The sequence below is a fragment of the Nicotiana tabacum genome, chromosome 5, assembly GCF_000715075.1.
Source record: "Nicotiana tabacum cultivar K326 chromosome 5, ASM71507v2, whole genome shotgun sequence".
Taxonomy (NCBI): Eukaryota; Viridiplantae; Streptophyta; class Magnoliopsida; order Solanales; family Solanaceae; genus Nicotiana; species Nicotiana tabacum.
This window is the reverse complement of record NC_134084.1, coordinates 8,326,962-8,343,633: the sequence shown is the minus strand read 5'-3', so window position 1 is coordinate 8,343,633 and position 16,672 is coordinate 8,326,962.

Genomic DNA, 16,672 nt, shown 5'->3' with positions numbered 1-16,672 from the left:
GGTCCCACAAAAATGGGAATATTGGGTGTTGGGAGAGGTTGATGGGGTGGTGGAGCTTGGGAATCATGAGGGCTTCTTTCTTGATGATAAAGGGGATTTGGGCGGCTTGTGGAAGGGCCGGAGTGAGGGTATTCTGGCATGTGTCCCAGTGTTTCAGGGCTCTTTTGTGTTTTGGCTATGGCTAGCTACATTGCATTCATCTCTAGTCCCATCCTTTCAATCTTTTCCATCGCTTCTTTTTACAACTGGCTCATCGGCCTTTCTTCCTCATTGCTATTCTCTGAAGTAGTCATGCTTGTTGCTACCGGTCCTTTGGATCTGGTTTGGTATGAGTGTGTTGCCAGAGTTCTTTAACAACTAACTTGTCTGGATCAGACAACAACAAACTTTGTTAGCGTTAGAGTTTAACAGATTTGATCATAACACATAGAGGATGCAATGCTCCTAGTCAGTTAACTGTTTCTACATGCTTTGCTTCGAACAACATGCGTCATTCCGGTTTGCTCATTTGCCCCCTTTTTATTTATTTGTATTTTCTTTTCTTTCTTTATTAAAAGCGGTCGAATCTTATGGGGATTGCCTACGTATCACGTCCCCGCGCGAATCAGACCAGGCGTAGTTCTGCCATGAGGCTAACATTTATAAAAGAAGATGAACAAACATTACATTTGAAAACTTTGTAAAAACAATGTCTTGCAATACACATATTCAAATTGAAATAAAAGATACAATTCTTAACATCTCGTAACGTGCCCCACTTTCCACTTGTGTTGTAAATTATTAGATCATTTGCTCAAGGCGGGGCTTGACCCGGATGACCTCCCAATATTCGATACATCCTTTCCAACTCCACTGCTAGATGACGGGCAAAGGTGGGTGCATGCTCTGTAAACCTTTCATAATCCATTCCTTGGCAGTTTACATAACTTTGAGAGGTGTAGACCGCCAGGTCGTGGATCTGTGCCCTGAAATCTTGGAGATGTTGGCCTTGATTCTGCAACTGCTGCTGGCGAGTGGTGGCTATATCTCGGATATGGCCTTCACGATCTAGGGCTGACTCTAATAGAGCTCGGAGTTTGGCCTGCTCTAATCTCATCTGCGCTCTTTCTCTATCAGTGTCCGCTTGTTGATGCTCTCTATACCTTCTTGCCTCTTCTAGTTGTGCACGAAGTTGGTCTTCTGATCGTATCCAATGGTCTTTTTCCTTCTTGAATTGTGCCTTGTCTTTCTCGGATTGCCTATCTTGGCGTTCCTTATCAGATCTGGCTTCTTCGTTTAATTGTTGGATCCTTTCTTTCGCTTTGCTCAACACCCTTTCTTTTGCAGCAAGAACGGAATCATAATCTTGCATTCTTTCAAAAAGATTGGCGATGGTTTTTTGATCCTTCCAATTCCTCCTTGGCGTTTCAGAAGCCTTTTCCATTCTCAGAAATCGAGCATGAAGACTTTCATTCTCACAGGCTAGACTCTTCTTCTCGCCTTCAGCTTCTTGTGCTTGCAAATCCTTCTCCAGATGGAGGTTCCTTAGGTTTTCCTTTAGGGCATGGATAGTTGCTTTGTATCCCTTCTCTTTTTCTCCCCAGATCAACCGCTCTTGGATTTTATCATTAAAGTTTTGAATATGGGATCTTTTAGTTGGCCTTCTCAGCTCAGGTTCTGGTACATCATCCACGCGAGACCGTTTCTCGAACCACCTTGCATATGCAGGATTTATCTCACCCTTTGTAGTGTCTGGGACTTGAGTATCGCTTCTTAAGTATCGACATCAATTCCCCATCTGCTGAAGTAACGCCTCAGGAATGGTGGCCTCTGGGTGTAATTCGATTTCTTGCGTACTCAAATCTTCATCATCAGGAACTACTTGATATCTTCCTAGTTGTCTTAGGACTCTCAAAGGCGCATACGGCTGGATGTTTCTCAATCCCAATAGTAGCAGATAACTATTTGAGTTTGACATATGTATCACTTCCCTCATCGGTAGCCATCCGAGAGTCCATTCAATTTGATTTGCCGTTAGAGCCCTTAGCCGAGATACCCATGCTTCTATCCCTTCTGGAACCTGATAATTTTTCACTCTTTCCTCATAACCCTCGATGTAATTATCATTGCTCGGCCCATACTGTATGATCTTGGGTTGTTGTTGGAGATGTTTAATCAGCCACATTTGCAACAAAATTTTGCATCCCTCGAAGACTTTCGCTCCTGCTTTACATAAAGTCAAAGCCCGATAAATGTCTGAGAGAATGATGGGGACAAGGGTGTGGTTTTCCTTGGTGGTGAGGATTTGCACAACTTTTGCGGTGCGAATATCGATTGTTCGTTCTTTGTTCGGGAAGACCATGATTCCTAGAAAAGACACCATGAAGGCGAAGCGACGGTGAACCTGCCATGCGTCTTTGTCTTGTTTGTTAGTAAGGCCTTTCTCATGAATTTTGAACCCATCTGACTTTCCGAACCTTGAATACAAAAAGTTGAAAGAACAACATCCGTTGACAACATTGCTTTTCCTGATTTGACTGCTCATGTTCAGAAGACCGAAGAATCGATGTACCGAGGGAGCCTTCGTGAATATCAAGCTTTGATTCCTTAAACTTCCGTCAAAACCAACATATCCAGCTACCTCCTCTAATGTAGGAGTGAGCTCGAAGTCAGAGAAACGAAAGACATTGTGAACAGGGTCCCAAAAAGTTACTAATGCCGCAATCAGATCATCACGGGGTTTAACTTTCATAATGTCTGGGAGATTTCCCAAATGCTTGATGACCCACTTTTGACCATCTTCGCCTAATTCACACCACCACATTTGAAGCTGGAATAGAAACTCTTCTGTATTTGCGGAGGAGGGGTTTTGTGTGGTGCTCATTTTGTATTTGAAATTTAATTTAATAAAGTCAAGACTCATTTTGAAAACATACTCTAATCATTTTCAGTCAAAACTATTTTCAAGATTTAAAACTATTTTTGGGAATTTTTCAAACTATTTTCAAGATTAAATACCTTTCAAGATTAAATACCTTTATTTCAAGATTTGAAAACTATATTTTATTTTTTATAACTATTTTCAAGATTAAATACCTTTCAAGATTAAATACCTTTATTTCAAGATTTCAAGATTTGAAAACTATATTTTATTATGAAAAAAAACCCATTTTATTCCTCAGCTCTTACCATGATTTCATTTAAGCCGGTCAGCAAGCATGTTCGAGGCAAATGAATGCACATATAGCAAGTAGGATGTATCAGGATGGTCTTTTTATTTCGGGTTCACCTGTCTTAGACAGACCCAACCCCTGTGTTGAGTCTCCTAAGTCAAATGCACGTGATGCAAATAAACGTTCCTACTAGGGATCCGGTACATGGCTGAGTTATTCTAAGTGTAAAACCTGAGGTTGATTGTTCTAAACCTGGCTTACCCAAATAGACAGTTTGAGCCGAAGCGGGGGCAACGTACCGGGAGCACGAAAGTCTGCCCGGCCTAGTTACTTGTCCCAACTCCGTCTTATTTGGTATGACTTTAACAGAAAGGTGGGTCACGCGCACGTGTACACCATAAATTTAGAAGACTCAGAAAGAAGGGGGTTTCGTAACAGTTGTATATATTCACAATTTAAATAATATTAAAGCGGTAAAAGCATCATTTAGCACATTAGGCATACATCATGTAAAAATCAGATAATAAATAAAGCCAAATAATAACAATTACTCTAAGCTCGAATTCTTAACCCTGAACCAGTGGTTCTGGGCATAAAGATCCCCAGCAGAGTCGCCAGAGCTGTCACACCTCCTTTTTACATACCCGAGAGGGTACGAGGGAGTTTTTCCAATTAAAGGACAATCGAAACGGGATTGGTTTATTAATTTCAGTCGCCACTTGGGAGATTTAGGGTGTCCCAAGTCACCAATTTTAATCCCGAATCAAGGAAAAGAATGACTCCATATTACAGTCTGCGCACCAGAAATCCGGATAAGGAATTCTGTTAAACCGGGAGAAGGTGTTAGGCATTCCCGAGTTCCGTGGTTCTAGCACGGTCGCTCAACTGTCATATTCGGCTTATTTATCTGATTTTAAATACCATTATGAACCAATGTGCCAATTTTAACTTTTTACCGCTTTATTGTTATTATTTCAAAAGGATGTGAACATCGCTTAAAACATGTCTTTGGACTGCGTCACATGAAATGCACCCACAATCTGGAACATATTTTATTTGATGTTTTGGGATTTGGATCTGGGTCGTATGAAATGCACACCCCAAGTTTTAAGAAAGTAGATTATTAAACACGCACCTAAAGAGACTATCGTGTTATTATTTTGGGAAGGGCCGTGAAATTTGCTAAACGGCCCGTCCCGGAATCTAAGTATTTAATATATACATTTAGAGGGCCCCGCAACTTCTACATTTTTGTTTGTCGAGGCTCGTCTCATTTTTATTTTAAAGGATAAACCTATAATGACTATATTTCCTATTAAGTTCGTCTCTAAAATAAAAGAAAATCTCTTAATTATTTACATGCTTGCAGATTATTTATAGCAGGATCCGAAATGCTTTTACAGAATAAGGAAACGTGACCATGCATACGGACAGCTAATCGAACATTATGGGCCCAAATCCAGCTCATGCGGAATGGGCCAGACCTGGGCCACTGTTTATCCGAGGCGGGTCTGTTTGGTCTGTTTTGACCTGGGCTCGACCTTCATAAGGTTGAGGGGCGCGGACTTGTGCTAATTGTTATAAGGGTGTGGCTTGATAATTATAACGAGGCAGTTTATCAAAAGAGAATGAAAACTAACTGAGGCGGATAGTTTTATTCTTTGACATGCATTAAAAGAGAATGCTAATTACAAAACACAACTAATTTCCAAGACATAGCCTAGTATACTGCCAATCCTTTTGTCTGTCAACCTAACCAACATATGATATTAAACCATACTACATTTTTTGTATTCACTATATGAAAGGACCAACTCCAATACCCAAACAAGATTGTAAACCATTACACACTACATGATCATCTATATAGCAACTACATGTGGACATAGATGTCTTCAAATCTTCCCTTTTGTATTCATGCTCGACTTTCAAATTACATGGACAGTTTTAGTTGTGTACCTGGTATAGAGGAACAAAAGAAGAAAGAAAAGGATCAGCTGAGTAGTACACAGCAAACAATAGCAACAACAGATTCACAGCAACAACAACCAGCCAACAATGATGAAGCTCAGTAAGGAGTCGAGCAACAAATAAACAATCCCAGAAAAACAGAGTAGGAAACAACAGCCCAGAATGTTGAATGTAACAGCAACAGAAATCCAATGACCACAAGAAAGCTTGGAAAACGACAGAAAAACAAAACCACAAAGACAACCTGATCAAACTGGACTCTTACACAGTTTCTTTTAGACAATACTCATTCTGTGTTCTGAAATTTATTTCTGTTTTTCCTTTTTCAGTTTTCTTACTCACAGAATCTCTCAAGACTCCAAAAAATGAACTCCCCTTTTCTAATGGAAGGTCTACCTCTTTTATAGCCTAACCTTAACACTTTACAGTCTGTTTGACAACTCAAAATTCCCCCTCCCTGTTGTTTTTCCACTCACTTATTTTAAATAACAAAACTCCCATGAAATCCCTGACAGCCCCTCTCTCTTTTTGTTGTTAAAGTGTCCTAATCTCTTGTTTATTTAACCAAAGTATGGGCAGAAGGAATATAATCTGACAGCACATGCTGTCCTATTATTTAATTCCTTAAAGCTAACCATACACAGGCTGCCCACGGTCTAAACCAAATAATCATGGCATCATATTTAAAATCAAAGTCTGAACTGCCATTATAACCTTCCCCTAGATGTTCTTTAATTCAATTTGAACAAAATCAATAGGCAATACAATTCAGTTCCTAATGGGATTCAAATACGATCACAGCAAAAATAAACAACATGAATCAAGTTGTTACCATTAATGACTGAAACTAATTGACGACATATATCGACTCGACTATATTAATCGTAACACATAACAATCAATCGTTCATATAAACAACACGTACAGAGTCCCGAATGACTTCAGACAACTTTGTTCAATCACTGGGAACCTATATAAATTAACTCGTTTGACGACTAATCTAATCGAATATGTATATCACAGAATACATTCAAATCATACACAGAAAACAATTGACCAAATAAAAGGTCTTTACAAAGACGGAAAAAATTAAGAAAAGTATCAGAAAACACCGAACAAACACAACAGAACATGCTAACATACTCATCCACACAAAAACAGAAAAGGAAAACTTACTAAAAAATGTTCAAAGCAGGCCGACCCCAGTCCGAATTAAATTTGACCATTTGAGGCCAAACAAACTCTAACCAGGGTGTTCTCAAACCGAGAACACCTTGGTTAAGGTCTATTAGACCTCAAACCCTCTATGAAGCAGGTCGGGTTCCTCAGGCTCTTGTGTTCTAAGGTTCAGATTTTCAGATCTGGTTTTTTAGGAGTTGTGGGTAGATTCGGACCAAACCAAGTTTGGTTTGGTCACGAGGAGGGTCCGGGGAGTGTTTGGTATGAAGATGGGGAGGTTTGGTATAGATCGAGTTTTGTCTCGAATCTTTAAATCCAGATTCGAGACGATAGGAGGTGATTCGAGGTACATGGCTAGTGGATTCGTGTTTAGGGTGGTTGGATGCTTCAAGGGTGTGAAGGGGGTGGTCACCGGCATTCATGCCGCCGGGTTCTGGTGAAAAGGAAACTAGGGCGGCGTTAGGGTTTGGGGGTTTCAGGGCTTGGGGAAGGAGACGAGTGAAGGGTGGGGTTCGGATAGGGGGCGTGGGGTGTGAGGGAAAGCTTATATATGGTCTAGGGGTTTAGATCTGAGCCGTTGGATCAGATGATCTCAACGGCTTGGATCTGTTGGTGAGGGGTGAGACGAAGTTGTTTGGTATTAAAACGGTGTCGTTTGGATTTAAGTGATGGATTGTCTTGGACCGGCTAAACAGGTCGGGTCACGGGTGAGTATGTGGACCGTTGGATCAAGAGGCTTAGACGGCTTAGATCGACCTGCCTGAAACGGCGTCGTTTGAATTGGTGCTTGGGCAGGCCGGATTTGGACTGGACTTGAGTGCCTGTTTGGGCCTATTTTGTTTTATTTCTTTTGGGCCCAAACCGATTTTCAACTCTTTTCTTTTTGTTTTCTAAATTTTTTTTTTTAAACAAATGAAAAATAACGAATAGGTAATAAAACAAATGGAATTAAAACAAACAACAATGTAGCATTTTAACATAATTATCACACCAAATTAATTTGTTTAAGTAATTTAAATCACAACCCAGAACGAACGATGCACATATATATATTTTTTGAAATTTCTTTTAATGACACATTTTTTGTATTTTGTTTGACAATGATTAGATGTAAAATGGACAGACCCACAAATGACTAACAACACATGTCACGGAAAAATCGAAAAATTTGTACAGCGAAGTCATTTGTCACTATTTTTATTTTCTTTTGGAGCGATTGTCCGTGAAGCAAAAATCACGTGCTTACAATAAGTACCGTTCCTATTCCAACTCCTTTCGCATTCGCAGCCCCATCGAAGAAAAGCTTCCACCCTGATTCCTCAGTCAGTTCTAACTCCTCTATATCCATCACTTCTTCATCTGGAAAATACGTCCTCAAAGGCTCGTATTCTTCATCAATAGGATTCTCAGCCAAGTGATCGGCTAATGCTTGGGCTTTCATGGCCGTCCTCGTCACATAGACAATGTCGAACTCTGTGAGTAATATCTGCCATTTTGCCAATCTTCTTGTGGGCATAGGCTTCTGGAAAATATACTTCAATGGATCCAAGCGTGAAATAAGGTAAGTAGTATATGACGACAGATAATGCTTAAACTTCTGTGCTACCCAAGTTAGAGCACAACATGTCTTCTCAAGTTGAGTGTACTTATTCTCATAGACTGTAAACTTCTTGCTGAGATAATAGATGGCTTGCTCTTTTCTTCCTGTGATATCGTGTTGTCCCAACACACAGCCAAACGAATTCTCCAGGACCTTTAGATAAAGGATTAATGGTCTCCCCGGCTCAGGTGGAACCAACACAGGTGGATTTGATAAATATCTTTTGATCTGGTCAAATGCCTCCTGGCATTCTGCCGTCCATTCTATCGTGACATCTTTCTTCAGTAGTCGAAAGATGGGTTCACAAGTTGCTGTGAGTTGAGTAATAAATCTGCTGATGTAGTTCAACCTTCCCAACAGACTCATTACTTCTGTCTTGTTCTTCGGTGGTGGCAAATCTTGGATAGATTTGATCTTTGACGGGTCCAGTTCAATACCTCGCCGACTGACAATGAATCCCAACATTTTTCCAGATAGAACACCAAAGGCACATTTAGCCGGGTTAAGCTTAATATCATACCTTCTAAGTCTTTGAAAGAACTTCCTTAGGTCTGCTACATGGTCTTCCTGATGCTTAGACTTTATGATCACATCGTCCACGTACACTTCGATTTCTTTATGGATCATGTCATGAAACACAGTAGTCATTGCTCTCATGTACATTGCCCCAGCATTCTTCAAACCAAATGGCATCACCCGGTAGCAATAAGTTCCCCACGGCGTAATGAATGCCGTCTTTTCCGCATTTTCTTCATCCATCAGAATCTGATGATACCCAGCATAGCAATCTACAAAATATCCGAGCTCACATCCGGCGCAATTGTCGATCAAGATATGGATGTTGGGTAAAGGAAAGTTGTCCTTGGGGCTTGCCCTGTCCAGATTGCGGTAATCGACACACACCCTGATCTTCCCATTTTTCTTTGGCACCGGCACCACATTAGCCAACCAATCAGGATATCGAGTGACAAGAATAACCTTTGCTTGTAGCTGCTTGGTTACTTCTTCTTTAATCTTCACACTCATATCCGTTTTGAACTTCCTCAATTTCTGCTTGATGGGAGGGCATGCCGGGTCAGTGGGCAATTTATGAACCACTAAATCTGTGCTTAACCCCGGCATGTTATCATATGACCATGCAAAAACATCTTTGAACTCAATAAGTGTTTTGATCAATTCTTTCCTGATATTTGGTGTATTGTGGATGCTTATTTTAGTTTCTTTGATATCGTCGGCATCCCCTAAATTGATGGCTTCTGTGTCATTTAAGTTGGGCTTGGATTTTTCTTCAAACTGACTTAACTCCCTATTTATCTCCTCGAAAGCTTCATCCTCATCATATCCCTATTCATTATCATAATCGACCTCTTGTATAGTTAGTTCAGAATCAGATTGATCTTTTAGACTAGGTTGAAGATCCATTGTGCATGCCATGTCATTAGAACCAGTATGAAAAGAACTGTTCTGAAAAAGAAACGAAGGAAACAAAATTAAAAATAACATATAAAATAAGGAATAAAGAAGAAACTTTTTCGTTTTATTGAATTATGGGATAACAAGGTTTCACACTTTGTTGAGCAGTAATAAAAATAAAAAGGAATCTGGATTACAACCCTAGAATAATCCAGAAAACAAAAAAGGAAAATCAGATCCAACTACCAGGACTCCCTCCGAGTAGGAAGAGGAGTAGCTGTCCAATTGTTGACATTGGCCCTAAGCCCCACAAAATGTATGTCTACCTTACTGGAACCCTCTTCAGCTTCTATTGTGTTGACATCTGCGAACATTCTTTCTAAGCCCTCATCCAAATCTCCATCTGGCCCAATCAACGATCCACGAATTTTCGGGACTGACGACCTTGTGACACCTGCTCTAACAAAAGATCTAAAGAGACGCGGAACTGGCTTGGGAAGAACCCAAACTTTCTTCTTCATTTTCCGAGCCCGCTTTATATCTGTTGCAGTTGGTTTGAATCCCAATCTGAAAGTCTCTAAATTCTTGGGCAAAGAGACAGGTTGAACAATTCCCTGGAGCTCAGCCCCCAAACCTTTTCCTGGCACGAACCCATTACTTAGCATCTCTGAAACTATCATGACGGTTGCAGAAGCTATCCTGGGGTGTGGAATGCTTTTACCCTCGGGAATCTTGTTTGCTGACACTGCATCAAAAATCTGGTAAACCCAGGGACCTTTGTCATCGTTGGTTTCTATGAATGGCACAATGGCACCTCCCATGGTGCACGCAGTGTCTTCCCCATGCAGCACGACATCTTGTCTGTCCCATTCAAACTTGACCATTTGATGCAATGTGGATGGCACTGCTTTGGCCGCGTGGATCCACGGTCGTCCCAACAAAAGGTTATAAGATACCGCGACATCCAATACCTGGAAATCCATAGTAAACTTGACCGGGCCGATGGTCAACTCGAGTATAATATCCCCCACGGTGTCTGTTCCACTTCCGTCAAACTCTCGGACGCAAACACTGTTCTTGTGGATTCTATCATGGTCAATCTTCAACTGGTTCAGTATGGATAATGGACAAATATTGGCACTTGAACCGTTATCCACCAACGCCAGAGTAACTGCCGCATCTTCACATTTGACAGTCAAGTAGAGAGCTTTATTATGTTCTGTGCCCTCCACTGGCAAATCGTCATCAGAGAACGTTACCTTGTTTACCTCAAAAATTTTGTTGGCAATTGTTTCAAGGTGGTTCACTGAAATTTCATTGGGCACATGAGCTTCATTTAGTATCTTCATCAGGGCCCAGCGATGCTCGTCCGAATGGATCAATAGTGACAACAACGAGATCTGGGCCAGTGTTTTCTTCAATTGTTCAACAATGGAGTAATCCTGCACTTTCATCTTTTTCAGGAATTCCTTTACCTCTTTTTCTGACACGGGTTTCTTTGTTACTGCTGGGTTGGACCTTCTCAACTCCACGGGAGTAAAACACCGTCCCGGTCGAGTCAGTCCCTACGCCTCACAACTATCCTCCTCCATTTGCTTTCCCTTGTACATTACCACTGCATTTTCATACTTCCAAGGCACAGTCTTGCTATCAATCACTGGCAATTGGACTACCGTCTTTATGATGACCGGTTCCCTGTAGACCCCTTTCACAACAACTACAGGTGCAGATGATGCTCCCGATACTACCAACTTGGCTGGCTCTGGTTTCTTTGTAGCGGTGGATGGATTCTTACCTAATATCACCACTGGCTTGACATCTTCCCCCTTCAACTGTACCCCTGCTTCCCCACCAGTCAATTTTTCTTTCGGAGTGGCACAGATCATCATCACTGTCTGTGAGGGTTTCTTTGGCTCCCCTCCTTCGTGCACAAGCTCGATCATGTGGGCTTCGTGGTGCTTTGGCAATGGGTTCTAGTTAATGTTAGGTGCCTCCGGTGCCTGTACCTCGATCTTGTTGGTATCAATAAGATCTTGTATTGCATGTTTCAGCCTCCAACATTTCTCGGTATCAAGTCCGGGAGCTCCCGAACAATATTCACATCTTACCGAGTGATCCATATTTTGGGGTAAGGGATTTGGCAACCTAGGCTCAACAGGATTTAATAAACCCAACTGCCTTAATTTGTGGAACAAGGCAGTATAAGTTTTTCTCCCAACTCAGTAAAGGTTTTTTTCCTCTGCAGTCTTTCATTTCTGGAAGCCGGATTCCCCCTGAAACCTGTCCCTGGAAGGTTCCTTTAGGCTCTTGGTGGTGGATAGGTGTTTTGTGGTGGTGGGTAGGTATTATGTGGAGGTGGGTATGTATTGTGGGGAGCTGGCGCGCGCCATTGCGGGCGAGCCGGGGGTTGAGTATATGTCTGGGCTTGATGGACGGAGAAATGTTGTTCTTGTGGTGGGTAGTAGGGTTGTGGAGGGTAATTTGGAATGTGTGGGTAGTTTAGATGATGGGATCTGGGTTGGTAATGATGGGAAGGACCTCTAGATCTGGACCAATTGCTCTATTGTCGTGACCTCCTCTCTCCTTTTCTTTCCGAGCGCACCTCCCGTGCCGCTCTGAATGGCCTGAGTCGTTGCCTTAATTGCCGAGTAACTCAGGATCTTATTGTACTTAAGTCCCTCTTCTATCATACCCCCCATCTTCACCACTTCGTTGAAGGATTTGCCAACCGACGTCACCAAGTGACCAAAGTACGTTGGCTCTAGAGTTTGTAGAAAGTAATCTACCATTTCTCCCTCTCTCATTGGAGGATCAACTCTGGCTGCCTGTTCTCTCCATCGAAACCCAAATTCCCGGAAGCTCTCTCTGGGTTTCTTCTCAAGCTTTAGCAATGTGAGACGGTCTGGGACTATCTCGAGGTTGTATTGGAAGTGTCCTACGAAAGCCTATGCCAGATCATCCCAGGTGTACCACCTGCTCGGATCTTGTCTTGTATACCACTCTAATGCCGACCCGCTCAAACTCTGGCCAAAGTAAGCTATCAGTAGCTCATCTTTGCCCCCGCTCCCCTCATCTTGCTACAAAATTCCCGTAGATGTGCCATAGGATCTCCATGCCCTTCGTATAAATCGAATTTGGGCATCTTGAACCCTGCTGGTAATTGGACGTCAGGGAAAGGGCATAAATCCTTGTAAGCCACGCTGACCTGGTTGCCTAACCCGTGCATGTTCCTGAAGGACTGCTCCAGGCTTTTAAATTTCCGCATCACCTCGTCCTGCTCTGGGCTCTTAGCCGGCTTTTCAATCTCCGCTAGGACCTCAAAGTGGGGATTATAGGTATGTGGCTCGGGTGCTTTGAATATGAGTTCAGGGGGGTAATATTGTGTATCGTGAGCCTGAAACAATGGCTCGCTAGACGATCTGTGCAATGGGGCTGGGGCAGGAGCCACAAAGACGGGAACATTTGGTGGAGTAGGATTCTGATTGGGTGGTGGAGCTTGGGGATCATAGGCCTCTCTTCCCTGATAGTAGTGATGGCTTGGGAAACTCATTGAAGGACCGGGAAAGGGGTATTCTGGTGTGTGTCCTGGTTGGAGAGTAGGAGTAACAGGTAGTTCATGCCCCTTTTGGGCTCTAGCTAAGGCTATCTGCATTTCATTCATTTCCAGCCTCATCTTTTCCATTTTTTCCATGGCTTCCTTCAGCATCTGATTTGCCGTCTTTTCCGACTCAACACTGTTGTCTGAACCAGTCATGCTTTCTGGTATGGGCCCTTTTGATCTTGTTTGATAATGGTACGGTGCCAGTATACTTTAACAAACTAACTGGTATTGATTGGAAAAAAAAACAAACTTGTCAGTGTTAGAGTCTTAACAGATATTGTAATTGCACGTTGGATGCAATGTTCTTAGGCAGTTAACCATTTCTAAAATGCTTTTGCTCTGACCGCATGCATCATCCCGGCTTATTTTATTTGTGCCTCTTTCGAGTGTTTCAGGGACCTCTCTTTTCTTCTTCTTTCTCTCTTTTTCCTTTTTTTTAATTAAGGTCGAATCCTATAGAGATTGCCTACGTATCGTGACCCCGCACGAATCAGACCAGGCGTAGTTTGTGTTTGAGTAAAATAAAGACCCAATTTTACATTCTATTACCCAAATATGCTATTACAAACTGTTATTTGAAAGAAAACAGACGAAATGTAGACTCCACACTATTAACAATGTTTGAAGAGAACATAGGGGTAGACAACAGACTCTGAAAAACAAACAAGTGCAGGCTTGAACTAGGGATACATTAAAGCCTTGAATTTTGGTGCCCGCGAGGCATCGTTCAACCTTTCTGCGGGCTTTGGTGTAAGACCCCTTTGTAAGCTCTTCAACTCATTCATGATCCGGTGGAGGTAGCCCATGATGGAGGCAAGAAGGGTATCACGAGGTATTTGCTCACATGCTAGGCATCTCATGTAGATGTAGTGCCCAATCTCATCAATCCTACCCCGGATGTTATCCCTTTCCCTGAACAGTTGCTCTATTTGTCGGTTCTTTAGTCCCAATACTTGAGCATTGTCAGTGAGTCGATCCTCAAACCTCTCCATTTGTTCTTCCATTCTGGCCATTAAATCATAACAGTGCCTTCTGTCTGCCGGGGCATCTCGGGCTTGTTTAACAACCCGCTCCTGAAGAGTGGAGTTTGTTTCTCTTAATATTCCAATGCTTATTTCAGAATCCCTTATGACTTGTTATAGATGTTTTCTCCGTGCCATTGTACCTTTTGCCCATCTGACCCGCATTCTTGCTATGGAAGCCTCGGATCTCTCCAAGTCCTCTCGGCTTTTGCTGACTTGATTTCTCAACTCTGCTATCAACCTTTCATCGAAGCGACGTTTCTGTTGGTCGTTGTTACTCTTACTGACTTGGCGAATTCGGGCTTTTAGTGCCTAGTTTTCTTTGGTTAATTTGTTCTTTTCACCCTGCTCCAAGGTAACTTGCATGTTGTTCTCAATTTAAGCCTTTCAACTTGTTGCTTCAGCTTCCCGATTTCAGCCCGGTAACCTTCTTCTCTCGCCAACCAACCCCACTGTTCCTGCAAATCATCCGTAAATTGTTGGACATGAGCTCTTTTAGCAGGTCTCTAACGAATCTAGAACCTTTTCCCAAACCAAACATCGTACTTTGGGTCTACCTCACCCTTAGCCAGTTCTCGAACCATAGTCTTGGGCTAAAGGAATCTACATTCGTGCCATAACTTTCTAATTTTTCCTTCGGGGAACACGACTCTTGGACTCAACTCAATGGCGTGCTTGCTTAGATCCTCATCAGTGGGAATTACCTGAAATCTTCCTAGTTGGCACAATACCCGATGAGGAGCATATGGTTGGATACTGCGAACTCCCATTAAAAGAATATGACATTCCTCGGCCGCCATGTATATTACCTCAGTATCAGGCAACCACCCAAATGCCCATTCAATTTGATCGGTTGTTGTTGTCTTTAATCGTGCAAGCCACATTTCGACACCTTCGGGGAATACAACGCCTGTCATCCGTTTCTCAAAACCACTGATACAACTTTGTTTGGTCAACCCATGATTCATGTATCCTACTCGGTGATAGAGGTGTTCTTGCATCCACAGCTGGAGTAACAGATTGCATCCTTGGAAGAAATTGCCTCCTTCTCGGCATATAGTTAAATCTCGGTAGATTTCGGACAAAACCAAAGGGACCAGAGTAGTGTTAGTTTTCTTGATTACAATATCAGCCATCCCTACAAGGCCTATCTCTATTTTCTTATCTTTGCGGGGACAAACCACGATTCCCAGGAATGTTGTTATGAATGCCAAAGTACGTCTCGCCTCCCACTTGTTCCTGTTCCCAGCATGAGTTAGTCCGAGGTTTGGCTCTTAAAAACCCTGAGAAATACTGTACCGTTGATATAAGAATTGGAGAGCGCAGCATCCTCTCGACAAATCATCATTTTGTACCTTCCGACTAATATTTATCAAATCCAAAAACCCGTGCGGAGATACCGGTCTTGGTGAAAGCAAATATTGTCCCCTTAATTTCCCATTCAATCCCGCATATCCGGCGATTTCCTCTAGTGTAGGTGAAAGTTCAAAGTCAACAAAACGGAATACATTGCGGGTTGGGTCCCAGAACGGTATTAGAGCCTCGAGAATATCTGTCCTCGGCTTGATATTCAACAGATTGACAAAACCTCCTAAAATCCTTCGCACTATCTCTTTACTATCGTCTTTCAGATCATTCCACCACATGTGGAGTTGTAGAGGGGCCTCGCTAAAGACTCAGAACGGTTCATTTTGATTTGTGCTCATCCTGCACATTTATTAATGTGATTAAACAAAAGAAAATTTATTTGACTAAAATGATTTGATCATTTATCCTAAAAAACCAGATCTTTCGAACACGACCTTTCAGCACTTCAGGGACGAAGATTTTAAGGTTGTGCGAGTTAACCAATAAATAATAATAAAAAAATGACAGAAGTGGTCGTTTATACAAAGTCAACCTTCCGGCGTTCCTTTTGGGAACATTCGGCTATTTTTGATAAAAATGACATCACCCGACTCTATGATGAAAAATTAAAATTTTGACACATTTTTCTTTTTGGGCTATTTTTACAAAAATGGGAGGTTGGACCCGACGAGGGTTGCCTACGTATCTCACGCCCTGTGAGAATCAATCCGGTGTAGTTCGCCCATAAACTGAACTTTGTAAACAATATTCCTTTCTTTCCCAATAAATCAAACTAAAAAATTCAAAATTTTGGCAGGGTTTTGACACTTCTTGCCATTGTTTTATATTATTATATTTAAAAAAAAAATAAGTAGTTATCTCCCTATACTGCTATATACTCTTTTTTCGTTTTTTTTTCTTTTTTTTTTTTTTTCAAATTTTTTTTTCAAAAATTCCCTATTGTGAGCACGTGATTTTTGCTTCACGGAAAACTACTCCAAAAGAAATCGAAAAATATATAAAAAAAAATAATAAAACAAGTTACCTTCGGGTACAATTTTTTGAGAATATGCGTGACATTTTGATAATTGTTCTGTCCGTGAACGCTCACCTTGCAATAGTTGAAAATACAAAAATACATGTTGCATGCATTTAGAAATTAATGGTACATTTAGAAATTAATTAACCGTAATTTGGTTAAAAGAAAATCAAAAATACATGCATGTGTGTTTCTTGTCATTGAGTGATTTTATTTAATGTTAATTTGTGTGTTAATTATTATAGGCGTTAAATAATATGTGTGTAATTTTATTGTTGATTCTACAATTTTTCTAAGATTTTTGTTTAATTTTGGTAATCCTAAATGGGTAAAATATCAAGGGAAACC